The following is a 19,520-nucleotide window of genomic DNA, read 5'->3' as shown; positions in this document are numbered from 1 at the left end:
CATGCTAACCAGGGGAGCTATATAGCCAATTTCTCCTTTCAGGCACAGTAGCATCGGCAAATGGATAGAGAAGTTATAGAAGGCTGGTGAAGCAGGTGAGAGATGACAGAGCCCTGAAATTACAAGCCTTCTTTCCGGGACCTAATGAGAAAGTTGTCTGGGATAGCTTTTGTTTTTATTTTTTAGAATTGTTTTTATTGACTCTTGAACCATTTCATACATACATACATACATACATACATACATACATACATACATACACACACATTTATAGTCCATCTTGAATATGGCTGTACTTTTTAAGTGTGAAAAATATCAGAAGAGAGGTAAAGAACAATTTACCAGAATATCCTTACTTGGTCCAGGTTGTCTGATGCTTTGGATATAGCTGTTGCCTTTATCTGTTCCCCATTGCCACCAAAACCCTTCTAATAGAAACATACCATGGCTGTAAAGGATCATCCCTGTGATCTTTCCTGAAGGCAGTGGGGTATGAGGCCAGTGTTAGACTTTCTAGTCCAGCTCAGCCACATACTATACGCCAATGAGCACATTTTGCATTTGCTCAAAACAAAATGGTATCAATGCTATTTCATTGACAAGATAACAAATTCACTCATAAATGTATGGGGGCAACCTTCGGCACATACTGTTAGATTTTGAAGATAGGTAGGAAACAAAATTAAATCTTTCCCTTTGTTTTCTGATGGGAGAGCAGACAATAACCCAGGCAGATAGTAACTAGTCCAATCGAGACAAATAAATAAAGCCAGGCTTTATTGAGGACTGAGATTCATTCAGGGAGCAATGTATTGGTTTACATAGGGAGCTCTAAAAAGCCTCCATAATTAGCTGCCCTCTGGGTAGAGTCTGGAATGAGAGTGAAGAGTATCCTGGGCTGGCCCGAGAAATCTATGGAATAATGAGGGAAATTTAATATAACACTTGAAATACTCTGGATGTTGTATCCACATTGTTTATATAACCCAGAAGGCAGTCTGTGTTATTGTAGAAAATGCTATAGATGTTAAGAGTAAGTTTGGGGTGACAAAGAAAGAGACGATCATTTCAATTTATATGTCTGGATGTGGCAGACTTGCTTTTGATCAAGAGGGCGTGCTGGCTTGGTTTGTATTCTAAGGAAAGGGGGTGACCAATTCCATTCCCCATTAGCTAGGATCCTCACAGTCTTATTTAATTGGCTACTCTGAAAAGAACGGTGCCTAAGAAATGTAAGTAGCAGCAAAGGGTCACTGCTCCAAAGAGGAAAGGGCGAGTGTGCCAAGCCATCAATTTTCTAGAATAGAGAACAGTGAACCTTTGAAGATGCAAATGTTTTACTGGGTAGGGAAGACTAACACATTTATCAGTACTACAAACTTGGGAAGACTAAAAGATTTTAATTCCTTGTCCCAAACATGAATTTTATAGTACTTGATAGAAAAGACTCACAGTTGATGCTTCCTATATGGGTACATGGAAATAATTGAGAAAGAGGTGACAGATGGTTTCATACACTCATATGTTGCTTTATAGGCAAAAAGTACCTCTGTGTGAGAGATATGCTTTAATCCAGCACAAAAGATGCTGGGGTGGGGTGGGGTGGGGATGTTCTCCAGCAGTGTTCAGCTTCAAGTTCTCTATAGCAAACATTCCCAACTCTGAAGTTGCCATAGGCATTGAACTCTTTCCCATCATCAACCATAATAATGCCGAAGAGGACATTAATCATGCTGTTTATAGATTTGTAAATGCATTTCTTCCAAAGACCTCAAGTGTTTAATGGACATGACCCAATTTACCCTCACAAGTCTAGCCTCATTTAATAGATGAGAAAACCGAAGCATCAAGAAGCTGAGTAACTTCTTCAGGGTCAAGCATGTACCTAGGGAACTGATCCAGATGCCAAACCTCTGCTGTTTCTGCCTAGCTCTGTCTCTCTAGAGACTGAAGATGATGTGTGTATCCCATGGCACTGGGTGCTTCTGTGTCTACCCCTTGCCTATTGCATAGCCAGTGATCAGGAAATGGTTATTTTATGTTCCTGGGGAAGGAACTTATTTAATATTACTAAAATATTGACTACATAGGATGTTTCTTTGAGAGACACATTTTGCTTATCTGCCAAGATGGCATAAATAAATATGGACTTGGATTGGCAAGGAAAGCATTGTTCGGAAATATCTTTTTCTCAGTGAAAGCCAGTCAACAGGTGCCCCCTACCAAGGGAAGGCATTGAGTTGATCATCTTTTCTTAATGCTTGGCATTGGGCATACTTGAATGTTGTTTACTCTTGACAACAAATTGTTGCAGAGAGGATCTTCAACTATACTCTGTAAATTAGAAAACAAGTTATCCACAATTTAAGGTATTTATCTAATGCTGCAGAACTAAATGGCAAAGCTGAGATTTAACACCCCCACCCCCACCCCATCATTGTGTTTACTGAATCTCTAATCTTCCAAAAAGCCAGAGAACCCAGTTCACCCATCCTATCCCATCCTGTGATCTGACTATCCAGGATAAGAGCTAAGTCATCATCCCACATTAAATATTAGAGAAATTTAAAAATAAAGTCATCAGATAAAATGTGAATATTTCAATGTTGCTATTGTCAACCTTCCTAGCAAAAATGTTTAATAGGTTTAAAAATTATACAACTAAAATTTGGAATTTTGTCTTGGTTTTAATGACCTAATTTATCACTTTGCTCATTAGCATGCATAACCATCAGCTTTCTGTACTGATATTTTAGAGCATCTTTTTTTCTATTTATTTTCTTTTATGTGTATGGATATTTGACATAGATAGGTCTGTTCACCGTGTTCATGCTGGTACCCCTAGTGGGTCTCAGACTCCCTGAAAGTGGAGCTATAGACAGTTATGAACTGCCATTTAGGCACTGGGAATTGAACACAAGTTAGCAAGTGCTTTTAACATTGAATCATCTCTTCAGCCCCTTGGAGCATAGAGTTGCCAGATAGAACCTCTGAGACCTGAGGAAGTTCTGAATATGGCATCACATCCTTCTCAGGAGGAGCCCTGTACTAAAATGCTTTGAACACCACTTATATTCTGACTGTTTACATCATTCAAACTGATCAAATGATATGAAAGTAAGATAATTATGTAGCTGGGCATGGTGGTACACACTTAGATGGTAGATGCAGGTGGATCCATGTGAATTCAGGCCAGCCTGGTCTACAAAGAAAATTCTAAACCAGCCAGAGTTACATGGTTAAGAGCCTGTCTCAAAAAGACAACAGCAAAAAGGTAAATTATGTGTATATAATCTAATAACCCAAACAACTGCATGTGTGTGCACATGAACACAAATACACATACACACACAGAGCTATGAAAAAAAGATACATTCAAAATACTAGACAAATAAAATGGAATTTAAAAATGCTCAACTACTGGATATAATGGCAAACACTTATAATTTCAGCATTCAGGAAACTGAAACAAGAAGATTATGAATTTGAGGCAATCTTGGGCTACACAGTGAGATTCTGTTTCAAAACAAGCAAGCAAGCAAACAAAAAATTACAAAAGTTTTTAACTATCTCACAGGAATGCAGGTTAGAGAAAAAAAATAAAATGTAAAAACATGTCAACCAGGCAAGTAGCACCTCCCCAGTTCCATCCCTGAAGAGGCTGTGATGGGGGAAATCTTACGTCAGAGGCTAGCCTCACCCGTGTATTGAGTTTGAAGCCAGCCTGGGCTATGTCACAGTAGCTTCTCCAACCACAGTGAAATCAAATTAGAATAGCAGAAAGATAACATACACCTCCAAACAGGTAAACATCTGCATAAATAACTCCCAGGTAAAAAAGGAAGTCTCAAGATACTTTTTTTCAAAAGGACATAAAAAGAAATGACAGTGCAAAATGTTGACATTTGTAAGGTGTAGCTAAGACAGAGATCTTGGAGGCTCTGCTCTGTCCTCTGAATTCCCTAGTACTTTGCATTTCTCTGTAGCAAAATAGGAAAGTCTTTGCTTTAACTCATTTTCTCTGCATCTTCTTAGCTACTGGGCGGGCAATGTCTTACTCTTTTATACTGCAGTTGTCTCTCTCAGTGTTCAATAAAAGTTGTTTTAACAAGTTAATGACTAGACATACCAAGCCACTTAGCTACATGGAATTGAGACCAAATCAGTTCCTGCCTAGAGTTGGAGCGCGCAGGGCAGTCCTTCTGCACTGGGAACCACTGCATAGTTACCAGTGTAGGCAACGGCCCAGTCTGTCCCAGGTTAGCTTCTTAGCTGCAGAGCAGCTTAAGAGTGCATTCAGCTATGAATGATCAGAGTAGAAAATATTCAACATACAAAATTCCACATTCCTCTCCTCGGTAAAAATAATTTCATTAGTTAATTAAGTCAGGGCACAGGCCAAGGATCTAGCTCAATGGAAGTGTTTGTGTAGCAGCGTGGGGGTCAGAGTTCAACCCAGCTTTGAAAAACTGTCAGGCTCTACTCTTCTCCCTTGCCTGCCTCAACTTTAACTTTTCCCATGACTCCTTCCAGTTCTTGCTCTATCCTTGCACCCATAAATCCTACCTTCAAAAGGACCATAAAGGTCATTTATTACAGCTTCCCATTCAATAACTGCATACACTGTAGTCAGGGAAGCCTTAAGCTACAAGCTTAGTTTGGAACTGACTGGACTGAGAGTCCTCAGAGAAAAGCATTTATCATGAATTAAATTATAAAGCATAAGTATGCTCAGTCAGTAAGTAAGTATGGAAATGACCTTGAACCTATAAAGACAGACTGAAAATAAAGGTATTCTCAAAAACTGGGCTGTTCCCAAAAGGTGAGTGTGCCAGAACCCATGGATAGTCTTAGAGTTTGACAAGAATGATAGAGCCCTAACTTCACAGTCTGGACACTTCATCTCTAAGACTCCGTAGATGCTCTGAAATTTTATATACGTTTTCAATCAAAAAACCTAATGTATGTGTATGTATATGGGTGTTTGGCTGCTGTATGTAAGTGTGTGGGCAGTGCCTGTGGAAGCCGGAAGAGAGGATGGGATCCCCTAGAACAGGAGTTAACAGACAGTAGAGAGCTGTCATATGGGGGCGAGGAATTGAATCCGGGTTCTCTGAAAGAGCAGCTTCACTGCTGAGCCATACTTTAGCCCCACTTAAAAAAAAATTACTTTAGCAGGGTGGTGGTGGTGCATGCTTTTAATCTCAGCACTTGGTAAATAGTAGAGGCAGGAAGATCTCTGTGAGTTTTGACCAGCCTAGTCTACAGAATGAGCTCCAGGACAGCCAGGGCTATACAGTGAAAATAAAGAAACAAACAAAAACAATCAAACAAAAAGGAAAAAAAAAGTCAGGTGGCGATAGTGTATTCCTCTAATCCCAACACTCAGTAGACAGAGTCAGACAGATATCCGAGTTTGAGACCAGTCTGCTCTACAGAGTAAGTTCTAGAACAGCCAGGGCTATACAGAGGAACCCAACCTCAAAAAATAAAATAAAATAAAATAAAATAAACAAACAACAAAAAAGCAATCAATCAATCAGTAATTGAAAACTACCTTTATTTGACATTCATGTGGAAGTCAGGGGACAACCCATTGAAGTTCATTCTCTCCTTGTACCTTGTGGATCCTGGGGAATTAACTCAGGTTATCAGACTTGGCGCCAATACTGAGCCTTCTCTCTAACTCCTGAAGGCTTATTCTTTTTTCCCATCACAATTGGTAATACATTCAAGCATCTGATGCATCCAGTACACTGAAGTTAGGTTTCTCAGTGAGAATGAGTAAAAGGCTATCTAGGGTGTATGTAAGGTGGGATGTGTGTGTGTGTGCGTGCGTGTGCGTGTGTGCGTGCGTGTGCGTGTGTGCGTGTGTGTGTGTGTGTGTGTGTGTGTGTGTGTGTGTTGAGCTTAGTAACTTTAGTCCATCTGTGTCTGATCTTTTCTTGGCCTATTTATCATTCAGGATATGAGATGCCAGTGTGGGGGGGAATTTGATGATTATATGCAAGTGATGTCTCTCTGGTATGATTTTGAGATTCTCAGCCATCTTGCCTTGCTTTTTCTTGACTGCCTCCTGGTAACGGTTAACACTAACTTCATTTAGCTGCTGCTAGAGAGAGAGGGAACTTGGGATCTGTGAGGTTACTCTCTGGGTATCTCTCTGTGTCAAATAAGGAAGAGTATTTACAAATGTTAGGCATGGAAATCAGTCTTTATTTTTTATTGCCATTATTAGTATTTCACATTATTTTGTTTATTGTGTATGGTAGTCAGAGGACAACTTGTGGGAGTTGGCTCTATGACATGGGACCCTGGGGGATCAAAGTTAGGACATCAGGCTTGGTGGCAGGCACGCTTATTCTCTGAGCTATCTCACTGGCCAGATGTTCTTTTGTTTGTTCATTTTTAAATGTTAATTAGACCCAGAGACTTGTGACCCTTAGGTACTCCCTCTACCTTGGAGTGACGTCATCAGCCACCCTTTAGTCCTGATTGACACCTTTAGAAACTCTGAAACTTGTCTCTTTTTCCCTTTTTTTTCTCCTTAATGTACCCTCATTCGGTTCTTTGGATGATGCTTAAAAATATTTAAACTTTGGTGTAATTAAGCCAGTGTTAAAATCTAAACTGTCAAATTAAACTTAAATAAAATAACTATAGGGCAGCAAGCACTAACCGAGAGTTTTGCTTTTCTTCCATAATCATTACAAAGCAAGAAAAGTGCAGACACTTCAATCATCAACCCATCAAAAAACTTGCAGGAATCCTGGTAAATCAGGATCTCCAGGGAGCCTAGGCTGTAAACCAGTAGCAATTACCTGTCTTCTCTGAAGTCAGCCGGACTGGAAGCAGAGTGCTTCTCAGGCCTCACTCCAGGTGTGGGAGAACTGGTGTTATTATCGCTACTTAAGTGCAGTCTGTCAGATTCTGCACTAGGAAAGAGAAAAACCAGCGGGACTTGTCAGTCAAGTACCCAACCACAGTGTCCTAGGTTATGCACATAGCAGTGAGTAAAGCAGCAGCAGCAGCAGTATCACACAGTGGCGAGAGAGACTGGATCAAAAGTTTGACTGGAGCGAGGTAGGGTGATGCAGGCTTGTGGGACAGCTAGCTGTAGGCCACCCTCAACTACCCAGGGGGCTCCTCTTTCAAAACAAAACAAAGTCTATGCAAACAAAGCAAAGCAAAACAAGTCTAAGTTAAGGTTCAAGATACCGCCACACACATGCATGTGTCTTCAGGCACATGCACACAATTATCTTATTTATTTGTGTGTTTGTTTTGTATATGTGCATGCACACTCCAGGGTACAAGTACGGAGGATAAGACACCAATCTGCAGGAGCCAATTCTCTCTACCGTGTGGAGCCTGGGCATTGACTACAGTTCTTCAGGCATTTTGGCAAGTCAGTCTCTTCTATTTGAATTTGCTATCTCAGGACTGTGAAACACTTGTAACTATGGCTCCTAGAGTGATGGTATTTGGCACTAGCTCACTATCACTCTCAGCAGATCTTTCCTAGCTCTGTCTCAGCATACTCTCTGGATTATTCTGTGAGAACTCTCCTCATCCAGGCGGATAGATCAGTGTTCATTTCCTTCATCTTTCTCTTCTGATAACCTATTGATTTTGCCTGGGAGACTTCTCATGCCTGAGTCCCCAGTCCTACTACCAAAACCCTACCCATAAGTCATTTCATCAGACCTCCAAGCTGGAAAAAAAAAAAAAAAAAAAAAAAAGAAACAAAACAAAAATTCAAAAAGGCATTAATAATTTTACCTTGGAGCAAGAGCCTGAGACATTAAAAAATGTTATCTATACATTTATGTCTGTGGCACTCTTAACTAGTATGAACTACCTTTGTGATTTCAAACACATTTTAAATGGACCTAGGAGCCGGGTGTGTCATTCTAAGAGAGGTATTTGATGTGATGGAACGAGGGTGGGGCTGAAGCATTTGGGAATAAATACATTTTCACATGCGACATAATCCAGAACCAAACTCATTCCCCACGGGGCTGAAGTGGCAGAACGGGCTTCTATAAATAGACAGGCGAGCTCGGTCTGGATTCTTGTACAATATCATCTGACAGACTGGACAGATAAAACGTGCCGGGAGAGAACTAAGCAGGGGAGAGGAGAAGAGAGGAAAGTGGCAAGCGAGTTAGAAGACCCCTCGGTGTGAGACGCTTGTAGCTGGGCTGTCTTTTCCAGGTTTCACAGTACGGGCGTTCAGAAGAGCCAGCAGGGCTTTCTGGCCTTCTCCGGTTCACACGTCACAGGTGCTATTTACAGAGCTGCCCCAGGGGTCCAGCTCCACAGGGCGCTTTTTGATGTGTTCTACTAAGACTAGACAATTTCTAAGACAGCCAACAGCTGCTACCAGTATTTAAAGGGAAATGCTAACACCGCAAAAGAGAATCACACAGACTCCTGGGAGTAAAATGGTTTTCATCATCCTGCTTTGACTCCTGGCTGGGAGCTACCACAATGGCTTCTTAGCAGCTGTGATGGTTTTGTATATGCTCGACCAAGGGAGTGGCAGGATTAGAAGCTGTGGCCTTGTTGGAGTAGGTGGGTCACTGTGGGCATGGGCTTAAGACCCTCACCCTAGCTACCTGGAAGTCAGTATTGTGCTAGCAGCCTTCAGATGAAGATGTAGAACTCTCAGCTTCTCCTGCACCATGCCTGCTGGGTGCCACCTTGTTTGGCTTAATGATAATGGACTGAATCTCTGAACCTGTAAGCCAGCCCCAATTAAATGTTGTTCTTATAAGAGTTGCCTTGGTCATGGTGTCTGTTCACAGCAATAAAACCCAAACTAGAGAACACCACAGACAGCAGCTTTTCATGAGCCTAGTGACCAAAGGTTAAGAGGTCCTGAGTGCCTCAGTCATTGCTTGGTTCCTCTTCTCTGCAATTAGTGCTTGTGGGGACTCTGCGATTAGGCCACAGGCTTCTGTTTGCTTCCGTGGTCAAATGAGTTGCTGAGGTATGGAGAAATTTCTAGAAGCCTTACGCAAACGTGTTTTCATTAATGAGTACCTGCTTCATCAAAAGCACGAGGATTATATTTAGAATGAGCAAGGAACTAAGAAAACAAGACACAATAAATATCTGTTGAACAACTAGTGGATCATGGTATTTAAAAGCAAACGCTTTTAACCTCTGTGGGGTTCAAGCTAAGTGCAGCATAGTGACCTTTGTCAAGTTCAAACTTTCTAAGTAGAACATTTGGTTTCTAGTTTAATCACTGAATATACAATTCATTTAACTTCTCTAAGTCTTGTTTTTTTTCTCATCCATAAAACAAGATAATTATACATGCCTTGTCCTCAAAGTTGTCAGTAGGATCAAATGAGATAATGTCATAAAAGCCCTTTATAAATTAGAACATACTATATAAATGCAAACTATTATTATACTTAATTCTAGTGACTAGTGAATAATAAACTGGTGGGACCAATAATCCTATTGTCCCCGACCATTTCCACCCACTCTACCTTCTAGGCACCTCCACCTACTTCTTTCTATGCCTTTACTGAAAGATGGGGAAGAGAACACCACAGACATTTTCCTAGTTAAGTTTCCCAACCACAGATCTATGATGATATAGCTAACAGAAAGGAATATGTAGTGGGGTGCGTAATTTTTTTTTGTCACCTCCTAGTCTTTTTCTTAATTTTATTATTAATTATTTTATTATTTTCATTTATCCCAGTGTCCTGTGTCTGAATGTATTGTCATGTCACACTATGGAAATACATTAGCGGGCTCTTCCAGTTCTAAAATTCTACAATTGCTTATTTTTATTGCTGGGGTTTGAATCCAGGACCTTATACATGCGGGGCGAGCACTCCGTCACCGCCCAGACAGTTCTGCCTCCCCTCCTCCCTGAAAAATCTCTTCAGCCTTGTGGTGAAGCATATGATCTGTGTTGAGAAGGGACTGAAGGCAAAAGGCAAGGTCACAAACATGGTGCTCTCAGGGAGCAGCTTCTGGGCTTCCCTCAGACGCTCCTTCTATCTCTGCTCTGGCTTGTCCAGAGGACCTATAAGAAAGAAGTGAAAGCTAGTTTGGGAGGCTGAAGGGAATTTGAACTTAACTTATAATAACTCATAATAACTTATAATAAATAATAAGTATAAAATAAATAATATATGCTGTAGAGCTAATTTTATATATTTATACATATATACACACATACATACATATATATATTTTGGTCAAGTTCATTAGTTCAAGTCTCAGTTTCTTCACCTTTAAAATGGAACTTTATCTATTTTATAGGCTGTTGTAAGACATAACAGAAACTTCTCTGCCATCATTATTTATAACGCAACAGATGTTGCTTCTAATTAAGGGTAGAACAGGTAATGTAGATTCATCCAGATTGAAAGCCAGAGATAAAATCACAGTCATCCAAAGTCTAGAATTAGAACGGTTACCTATCCTTCCTCATCCAGAGCAAGTTCTGCTACTGCTCAGACTTTTTTCCTAAGACTTTGTACTGAGTTAGTGCTTATTTTAGTTATCATATTTATTTATTTTGTGTATTTGTGTATTGTGGATATATGTATGTCACAGTAAATATGTGGAAGTTAGAGGAAAACTTGGAGGAGTTAGTTCTTTCCTTTCACCACATGAATCTCAGGGATTGAACGTAGGCTTTCAAGCTTGGTGGCGAGCACCTCTATCTGCTTAGCCATCTCAATAGCCCTTGAGTTAGTTTTTAAATATCCCTGTTCTCAGATGATTTAGACTTGCATCCTTTAAAATAGCTCATATGTCAATCACACAACTCCCAATATATTTAGGCGACTCTGAACAGGAACCTGGAATTTAGAGAGTGGCTTTCTGCATCTGAGTCCAAAGCACAATTACCAGTTCTCTCAATGCATACCAGGTTGATTTCACTACGAGGATAGAGACAGGAATAGCATGGGACAGCAGCAGGTGCTCCTACTGGCTGGTGATTTGAAGAGGACTAGCCAGGACAAGTCAGCTCTGCACTCAGTGTAATTGCCCTTGGTGGTTTAGAGCTGCCTAGTTGAACGAGAGAATAGCTTGAGTTCCAGTGAGCACACTTGCCTCTTCTCACTCCCCACTCACTTCTGGGGTAACTTCACACATTCTCAACCTTTCCTGCTGATTCCGAAATCTCTATCCTCAATCTAGGAGTTTCTCCCTAAGTCTCAGTTATTATCTGTGGTCTTCTGGTATCATTTGGTACCCCAAACTCACCAACTCTCCCAGACTGATGTCCTCACCCAGAGATCCACAGACTGGCCTCTACCCTGTTTGGTGCCTTCCACCCAGAGATCTCTATCTTAGTGATTGAAGCATCCTCCACCCAGTTGTTTTAACAGCAGGTGGTTTTTGACATCTTCCTCCCACAGCCAGTGTCTCATCAAGCCCAAGCATTTCTACCTGCTAAACATCCTGGACTTCACCTTCTCTTCACCCCTGCTTCTAAGCTCAACTTCAGACTGTGGTTATCTTTTGCCTGAATTATTGCAAGAGCCTCCAAACTGGTTGTCTGATACTCAGCCCCACCACCAATCCACAGCTTGAATGTTTTGATGCATACAAGTCTAATCAGGTCACCATTCCTTTTAAAAGAAAATGTTTCATCTCCAAGTGCTTAGAGAAGAAAATACAAGGTCTTCTAAGCCTCCTGTGATCTGTTGAGGTGTCTCCCTCCGAGTCACCTCTGGTTATCCCTTTTCTTTTTACCGATGTTCTGATTCAACCTTGGGTACACATTAAGGTCAGCTGGAGAGTATTTAGACCGTCCTCAAGGCTGGACTGTTGAAGATGAGTAAAATTGTCCACCCACTCATCTTTTATCCTTTGCACACGTTGTTGGCTTTACTGAAACACTTCCTCATGCTTTCTTGTCCTGCTACTTAGATGTCCTGCTCTTACAAGCTTGGTTCTTGGTCTTGAAATGAATTTAAAGATTCTCAAATGAAAAAGTCCCCACAATTGGGTTTTGAGATGTGTCTGAAGAGAAGGAAGGGCAGGGTCTCACCATTTAATGTGGATGAATTACAGGACCAGAGCCAGAGTATGTGTGGGCAGCTTCTTGACTTGTGAGCACGCTGCCTCTCTTCCTTCAGGGCACTGGCATTTGAGAATAAAATCTAGAATATGGCTATGCCATGCCTGCATGGTGTAGAAGACATCTAAGTGAATGATAGTCATCCAAGAAGGCAGGGAGGAAAAGGGTAAGGAAATCAGTTTTCTGTGTGTGTGTGTGTGTGTGTGTGTGTGTGTGTGTGTGTGTGTGTGTCTACAGTAGTTAAACTCAGCAACACTCTACTGTGGATGTGTGGATTCAGTGGTGACAATGACAGACCAGACCCAGGAGAGTGATAAGCTGCAATCAGCATGCAAAGGCCCAAGAAAAATGCTGGAAAGTGAAAGCTGCTGCTGAGCCAGGGCTCTAGGTTGGCTTCCTGGAAGGCTTCTTGTTTACATGGACTAGGAGAGGCAAGGACTCAGCCATGCCACCGTCAGAGAGAAGAGAATTTCCTACTGAAATCACAGCTGCTACAAAGGCCTACACAGAAGGGAGCCCAGGAAGAAGATGCCCAAGGCAAAAACAGTGCAACCACTGACCTTCCTGGGAGGAAAAGCGGACTAAGGTGAGCAGAGACCAGATCATATGAAACTTATGGCCCACAAGTTAGTATCAAGACAACGAGAAGTTACAAATGGTTTAACTGGCAGAGAAGGGATCGGATTTGTGCATAGTCTCTGCATTTATAAATGACTTCTTAACTCTGGGATGGCAATGAACTAGAGAAGGGAAATACGACCCCCTGAAGAAATAAACCACCTCTCACAAGTGGTTGCTGGGTCTGATTTAGTTTGGATTGGTAAGATCTCAAAGTTGAATTGTTTCCAAGGGTCCACTCCCAAAGGGCCAGAATCTGAAGAGTTGGCTCCCGTGGCTGGTGTTGAAGAAATCCAAAAGAAGTATGGAATAAGCCACTAATTATGGAGGAGTGTGTGTATTTGTCCTTTCCTCTAAAAACCAGAAAACAGGAGATATACTCATTGGAATCTCTCCCTGCAGAAGACATAGTATACTCTGCTCCTTTTCCCAAGGCACCTGGAGTCCCTTGCTCAGTATTCTTCCAAAGGTTTAACAAATTAACCCCTTTCTAGTTTCCTGAACTGAGTATCCAGGACTTTGGGTCCTGTCTGATTTTTCTATCATGGTTGTTGGCTTTGTTTTCCTTTTCTGCCTTTCCACGGAGCCCTGGAGATAGCAATTGTTTGCCTGACTCTACAATTCCCCCAGCCTTTGGACTGTCTCCGTGACTTCTTTCCTCCACCCCACATATTTCCACCAACTTCCGTCTGGACAATATTCTATGTGACAGAGGAAGGATTTACCATATCGTATAGCTATGCCTCTGTTCCCCAGCTTCCCAAACCCAGGGCAATGGTAGAATGTGCCTGGCCCAGCCTGGCTTCTATAAATAACCTGTCATAAAGTTACCAAAGGAAATGTTGATGATTCAGAGCACAGAGCCAGGCTTTCCTGTCTCTTGCTTTAGTACTGGTTGCCATGACAGTGTGCTGAAAGTCACATATACGAGTGGTTCACATTGAGTGAGGACATGTTATGTGCCTGGCTCCATACCAGGATCCCAGTCATCCCAAAGGTTTATAATCTTTTTACAATACAAGGTTTATCGTCATTTTTTTTTTTTATTGTCTGGGCTATGTGGAGTTGAGTTTCCCATTTGATGAAAGTAATAGAGATGAGATTCTGAGTTGGCTAGGCTCCAAAGCCTCCGGGGACTTAACTACAACTTGCTTATCCTGGATTTAGCCATCACATCTCTCCTCCTATGAGTTCATTGCCTGATATAATTCTTTCAAGATCATAATTACAAAAGATTATCCACTGTGAACTTAATGGTAGCTACTACTGATTGTCGACATGACAGAATCTGGAATCACCTGGGAGCCAGAACTCTGGGCATGCCTTTCAGGGATTATCTAGATTAGGATAATTGAAGCTGAGAGAGCCACTTTAACTCCGGGTGACATCATGACATCAGCTAGGGGCCTAGACAGAAGAACAAAGAGAAAGTAAACTGAGCACAAGCTCTCAGCACATGCTCTCCCTGACTATAGGTACAGTTTGACTAGCAGCCTCCTCAAGCTGCTGCCCTATGACTCCCCCACTATGATGTGCTGTACCCTCAAACCGTGAGCCAAATAAGTCCATTCTCCTTTAAGTTGCTTTGATCAGAGAATTTTATAACAGCCTTAGGAAAAGTAACTGATATGAACTTGATTATCCACGCTGAGATATTTTTCTTCTGAGAGTCTATGGCAGAAGGAGGGTCTAGTTGATGACAGCTCCCAAGTGCTGGGTTTCAATTCAAGCAATTTTATTTCCTCTTCTCAATTAATAGACTTCTAAATATCACATGTGAAAACGTTAATCTTGGAGTTATATGGAGTGCTGCCAATATTTAACTATATTTAACTTTTTTTTTTAGCAAGCCAAATATGTGTTTGTTTTGCCATCAGGAAAGAAGAAAAACGTTAAGGTTAAAGGAGGACAGTGAAGGTATTTCCTGGACGCTGCAGGAGGAGAGCATCTGTGAGAGCAGAGCCAGAGACGAGCGGGTGGGCCAGACAGAGCGTTAGGATTTGAGCTTCAGCCTTTCGAACCTAGGATCTCGAAACACTTAGTGATTCCTGTCCTTTGAACTGTAAGATTTATGTAGGGACCTTGGAAACAATGGGAACAAGACTGAATTAGAACGGGCTTTTGGGTATTACGGACCACTCCAAAGTGTGTGGGCTGCTCGAAACCCTCCTGGCTTTGCTTTCGTTGAATTTGAGGATCCCCGAGATGTTGCTGCTGATTTCTGCGAATGGCTAAAAAAAAAAAATAAAAATCCGAAGTCGTGGCCTGTCTCCCTCTTGGGGTTGTCTCCCTCGAGGCTGGAGGAGTCCTCCACCTCAGGGTAGATCTCCAGGAAGGAGAAGTTTCTCCTGAAGCCAGAGCAGGTCACTTTCTATAGGCAGGAGAAGAGAAAGGTCTCTATCGTGTGAGAGAAATCACAAATCTGGATTCTTCTCAAGGTCTCGTAGCTGATCTAGGTCAAATGAAAGGAAATAAAAGGCCAGTTTGAAAAGAAGTGGTGTACAGAAAATAACTTCATTTGACAGGAGTATGTATAAGAAATTAAAGTTTTGTTTGAGACGTGATAAGCTTGGTGCGTTTTTAAGGTGTTTTAGCTGTTCAAATTTGTTCCGTCTCTCGGAACAGTAACACACAAAACAATGTAATTCTCTTTGGTTTCAAATGGATCATATGAGGCATTTGATATCAAGAGTTGTTACCTTACAATGTTCCCTTAAGCAAGATTGAATTTGCTTTGAACTTTAGATTTCATAGACTGAAATAAACCTAGATCCTGCTGTGATGTACTAATGATATAGAAACTTCCGGCAGATGTAGTTCCTTTAGTAGCTGAAAACAGTGTGATATTGTGGATGAATTGATAAGCAGTCTTTAAAAGCTGCTGTGAACGCAAGCCGACAGGGAAAGGGTAGGAGCAGCACTCAGAAGGTTTGTAAAGCCATTCCCTCCTGGTTTCAGAGCTGTTGTAACATCTTTATTTGGAAATGTAAAATTAAGATACCGGTGTCCTGTCAGTTTAAGGATACATTGTAGAGCTGCACTTTTGAGTTACGGCAAGATATTTTTTTTTCATGCTGTCATTTGTAATATGTTTGTGAGAATCCCGGGGTTAAACTTTTGGTTGCAAATTGTTGTTGAAAGCCTGCTTTTCCTTGCACACAAACTTGTGAGCTTGATATCAAGTCCAGGTATAACATTCCTATTAGAAGTCATACTAGTATTTTTTGTAAAGTGCTTTTGAATTAATAAAACTATATCATAATTGTGTAGTAGTCAACTGAACGAACCCACTGTGGCCATTGTTTTTATCCCTGGGAAAGCAGTTACCCAGTTTGTTCTTTGTAAGAAACACAGCTGAGAGGCACTGTATTAGCAAAGGAATTTTTTTTCTTCTTTGCTTGTCACCTATGAGAGTTCGCTATTTTTAGGAGTTGAAGCCAGTTCAGAATCATGGCAGTTAGGACTAACATTTTTTTTTAAGATTTATTATATATATATAAGCTGTCTTCACACACAACAGAAGAGGGCATCTGATCTCATTACAGATGATTGTGAGCCACCATGTGGTTATGGGATTTGAACTCAGGACCTTTGGAAGAGCAGTCAGTGCTCTTAACCAATGAGCTATCTCTCCAGCCCAGGACTAACATTTCAAAGTAAGCCCCAGTATGTATATTGTAACTCTTTAAGTTGCCCATAAAAAGTGGCTTTGATCTTCAGCACGAAAACATTCAACAAAGTTTTCAAATTGATTTCATTTTATAACTTGAGGTATTGCATAGGATTCCAAATTGACCCACCATGAGGTAAAGTCCACAATGTGGTTAAATGTAATGCTTCCCAGTTGAATATGGAGCTATGTATATACCATTTCTCTTAGAAATCTGGAGGAATTGTAGGTTTTTGTGTGTGTGTGTGTGTGTGTGTGTGTGTGTGTGTGTGTGTGCAATTAGATTAAATCATAATTCACCAGTCTTGTGGCTTGAGTTTCCTTGAATGTGCTCTTTTGGGATTCTACTGTTCTGACTTTGTTTTTGAAAGATGCCATTGCATTAAATTCAGTCTGTAAAGTATTGAATCCTCTCCAAATTATTTGTTATCTTTAAACAATAAATCTCAGTAAGAAATGGAAACAAAGAGGAAAAATTGAAAATCAAAGAACCATGGGATAGGGAAAAATTCATTCAGATTGTCTTTAAGTAAGCTGATAAGTTACTTGTGTAGAAGTTCAGATCTGGCTGGCTGTAGTTACATACTCATGTAGATTACAGAAACCCGTCCCCCTTTTCTTTCTAAGACAGGGTTTCCTTGTGTAGCCTTGGGTATCCTAGAACTCACTCTGTAGATCAGGCTGGCCTCGCACTGATAGAAATCCATCTGCCTCTGCCTCCCAAGAGTTGGAATCAAAGACATGCACTACCTACTTCCCAGCTTGCAGATCCTTTTTTTTTTTTTTTTTTTTTTTTTTTTTTTTTTTTGCCATTCCACAGCTAGCATTTTATTCAGATAGCAGTCTCGTTATACATGGTCCAAGATAAGAACTCAAATCAGAAGTTAAAGATTGGTCTTCAAACATCATAGCCAACAATGCCATGTTTGCCTATGATCTCCGATATAAAACCACATCCACACCTCAGTGGCCACCAAACCATTCAACACAGCTTCTTTAACTGTAAGGTGTTTGAAGCTACCAGCTTTAGCCCTGTGAATTATTTTTTTTCATGCTCTGAATAGCTGTAGGGATTTCACCAGGGGTTGGGGGAACCAGCTCAACCTTTGTGTAGTGCCAAAATGTGGCCAATCGAGGCTTCGAGTAAGTCACGGCAGTGGCCACCATCGACGGTGCCTCCTCCGCAAAGTTACGGATGAACTTGGCCATGGTCTAAGGCGGAAGGTTCATCTCCCTGAACCACCGGCTGAATTTTGCAGATCCTTCTTATTGTGAATTCCTACCTGGTTGAAGGTTGACCTCTGTGCCTGCAGCACATGGTCAGTGTGCAGAGCAGAGATAGAATTTACAGAAGCTAGCTAGTTTCAGTGACCAGACTGGATTACATTAGATAAGGCATCTCACACATGTTAAGATATCTGCCTGTCAGTCTTAGGGTTTCATTGCTGTGAAGAGACACCATGATCAAGACAACTCTTATAAAGGACAACATTTAATTGGCGGTGGCTTATAGCTTCAGAGATTTAGTCCATTACTGTCATGGCAGGAAACACGGCAGAGAGCAGGCAGGCATGGTGCTGGAGAAGGAGCTGATAGTTCTACATCTTGATCCGAAGACAGCAGAAGGAAAAACGTGTCTCATACCGGAATTGGCTTGAGCATGTATGACCTTGTGGAATTTGCTCTGTAGACTAGGTTTCCCTTGAACTCAGAGATCTGCATGCCTCTGTTTCCTGAGTACTGGGATTAAAGGTGTATAGCACCATGCCTAGACCTAAGCTTTTTTTTCTTTAATTCCTTTTCACAAATTGAATGCTTAGCTGGGTATGATAGTGCTCTGAGGTCATGACTCCCTTAATTCAATTTAATATCGTTAATCTGTTTATCTCCTTGAACACAGGATTTAGTTCCATTCTGCTTCCTGGTGCCCCTTTTATCCTTGAACCATACATTTTTTTATTTTTTTCTGGCTCAGCCTGTTCCGTTTCATCAAAATGTTCTTCATAAGAGTGAACTACAGGACAGAGTCTATATTAGACTGTTTGGAAACTTCTTTTGTCGATGCAAAATTAACCTAATCACTTCATCTGAGCATCAGACAGACTCTTTAGACAAGGGCAAAAAGCAGCCATATTCCTCAACGAAATATCACAAGAATGATCTCTAAGCAACATACTAAAATTCTTCTCTGAACTTTTTGAGCCAGGTCCCCAGAGTTCAAATCACCCTCAGCCCTGCTATCTTCCATGCTTCTATGGGTATGACCCCTTAAGCTGTGCTTAAAACATTTAACTGCTTTCCTATCTCAAAGTCCCAAAATCCACATTCCTCCAAATGAAAGAAAGGACAGGGCTTTTGCAGCAATACCCCAGTACCAGTACCAACTTCTGTCTTACTTAGGGTTTTATTGCTGTGAAAAGACACCATGACACCTGTGGTAGTTTGAATGCTTGGTCATAGGAAGTTGTGCTATTAGGAGATGTGGCCATGTTGCGTGGGTGTGGTCTTGTTGGAGGAAGTGCGTTGTTATGGAGGTGATGCTTTGAGGTCTATGTTTAAGCTACATCCAGTGTGGCACACAGTACTTCCTTGCTACCTGGGGATCAAGATGTAGAACTCTCAGCTCTTTCTCCAGCACCATGTCTGCCAGTGTGCTGCCGTGCTTCCTGCCATGAAGATAATGGACTAAACCTCTGAAACTCTACACCAACCCCAATTAATATTTTCCATTATAAGAGTTGCCATGGTCATAGGGTCTCTTCACAGCAATAAAACCCTAACTAAGACAGCAACTCTTATCAAGGAAAACATTTCATTGGGGCTGGCCTATAGTTTCAGAGGTTTAGTCCATTATCATCCTAGCGAGAAGCATGGTGGCATGTAGGCAAACGTGGTGTGGAGAAGGAGCTGAAAGTTCTACATCCCAGTCTGCAGGCAACAAGAAGTGAACTGGCTTGAGTTTCTGAGACCTCAAAGCTCACCCCACAGTGATGTACCTCCTCAAACAAAGCTGCACCTACTCCAATAAGACCACAAATCCAAATAGTGCCATTTTTATTCAAACCACCACATTCCACTCCTTGGTCCCAATAGGCTCATACCCATATCATAATATAAAATTTGCATTTATTCTAACTTCAAACATCCTGATCGTCTATCACAGTC

General features: G+C 41.3%; 1 pseudogene; it reads right to left on the bottom strand.

Annotated features, from left to right (window-relative positions):
* Window positions 1-17,170: 17,170 nt before the first annotated feature.
* On the bottom strand, window positions 17,171-17,564 carry LOC116902786 (annotated as a pseudogene).
* Between the last annotated feature and the right edge of the window lie 1,956 nt (window positions 17,565-19,520).

This window comes from Rattus rattus, chromosome 6 (assembly GCF_011064425.1).
Source record: "Rattus rattus isolate New Zealand chromosome 6, Rrattus_CSIRO_v1, whole genome shotgun sequence".
In the NCBI taxonomy this organism is placed as follows: domain Eukaryota; kingdom Metazoa; phylum Chordata; class Mammalia; order Rodentia; family Muridae; genus Rattus; species Rattus rattus.
Note: the sequence above shows the minus strand (reverse complement) of the source record. Positions and strands in the feature narration are given on the sequence as shown.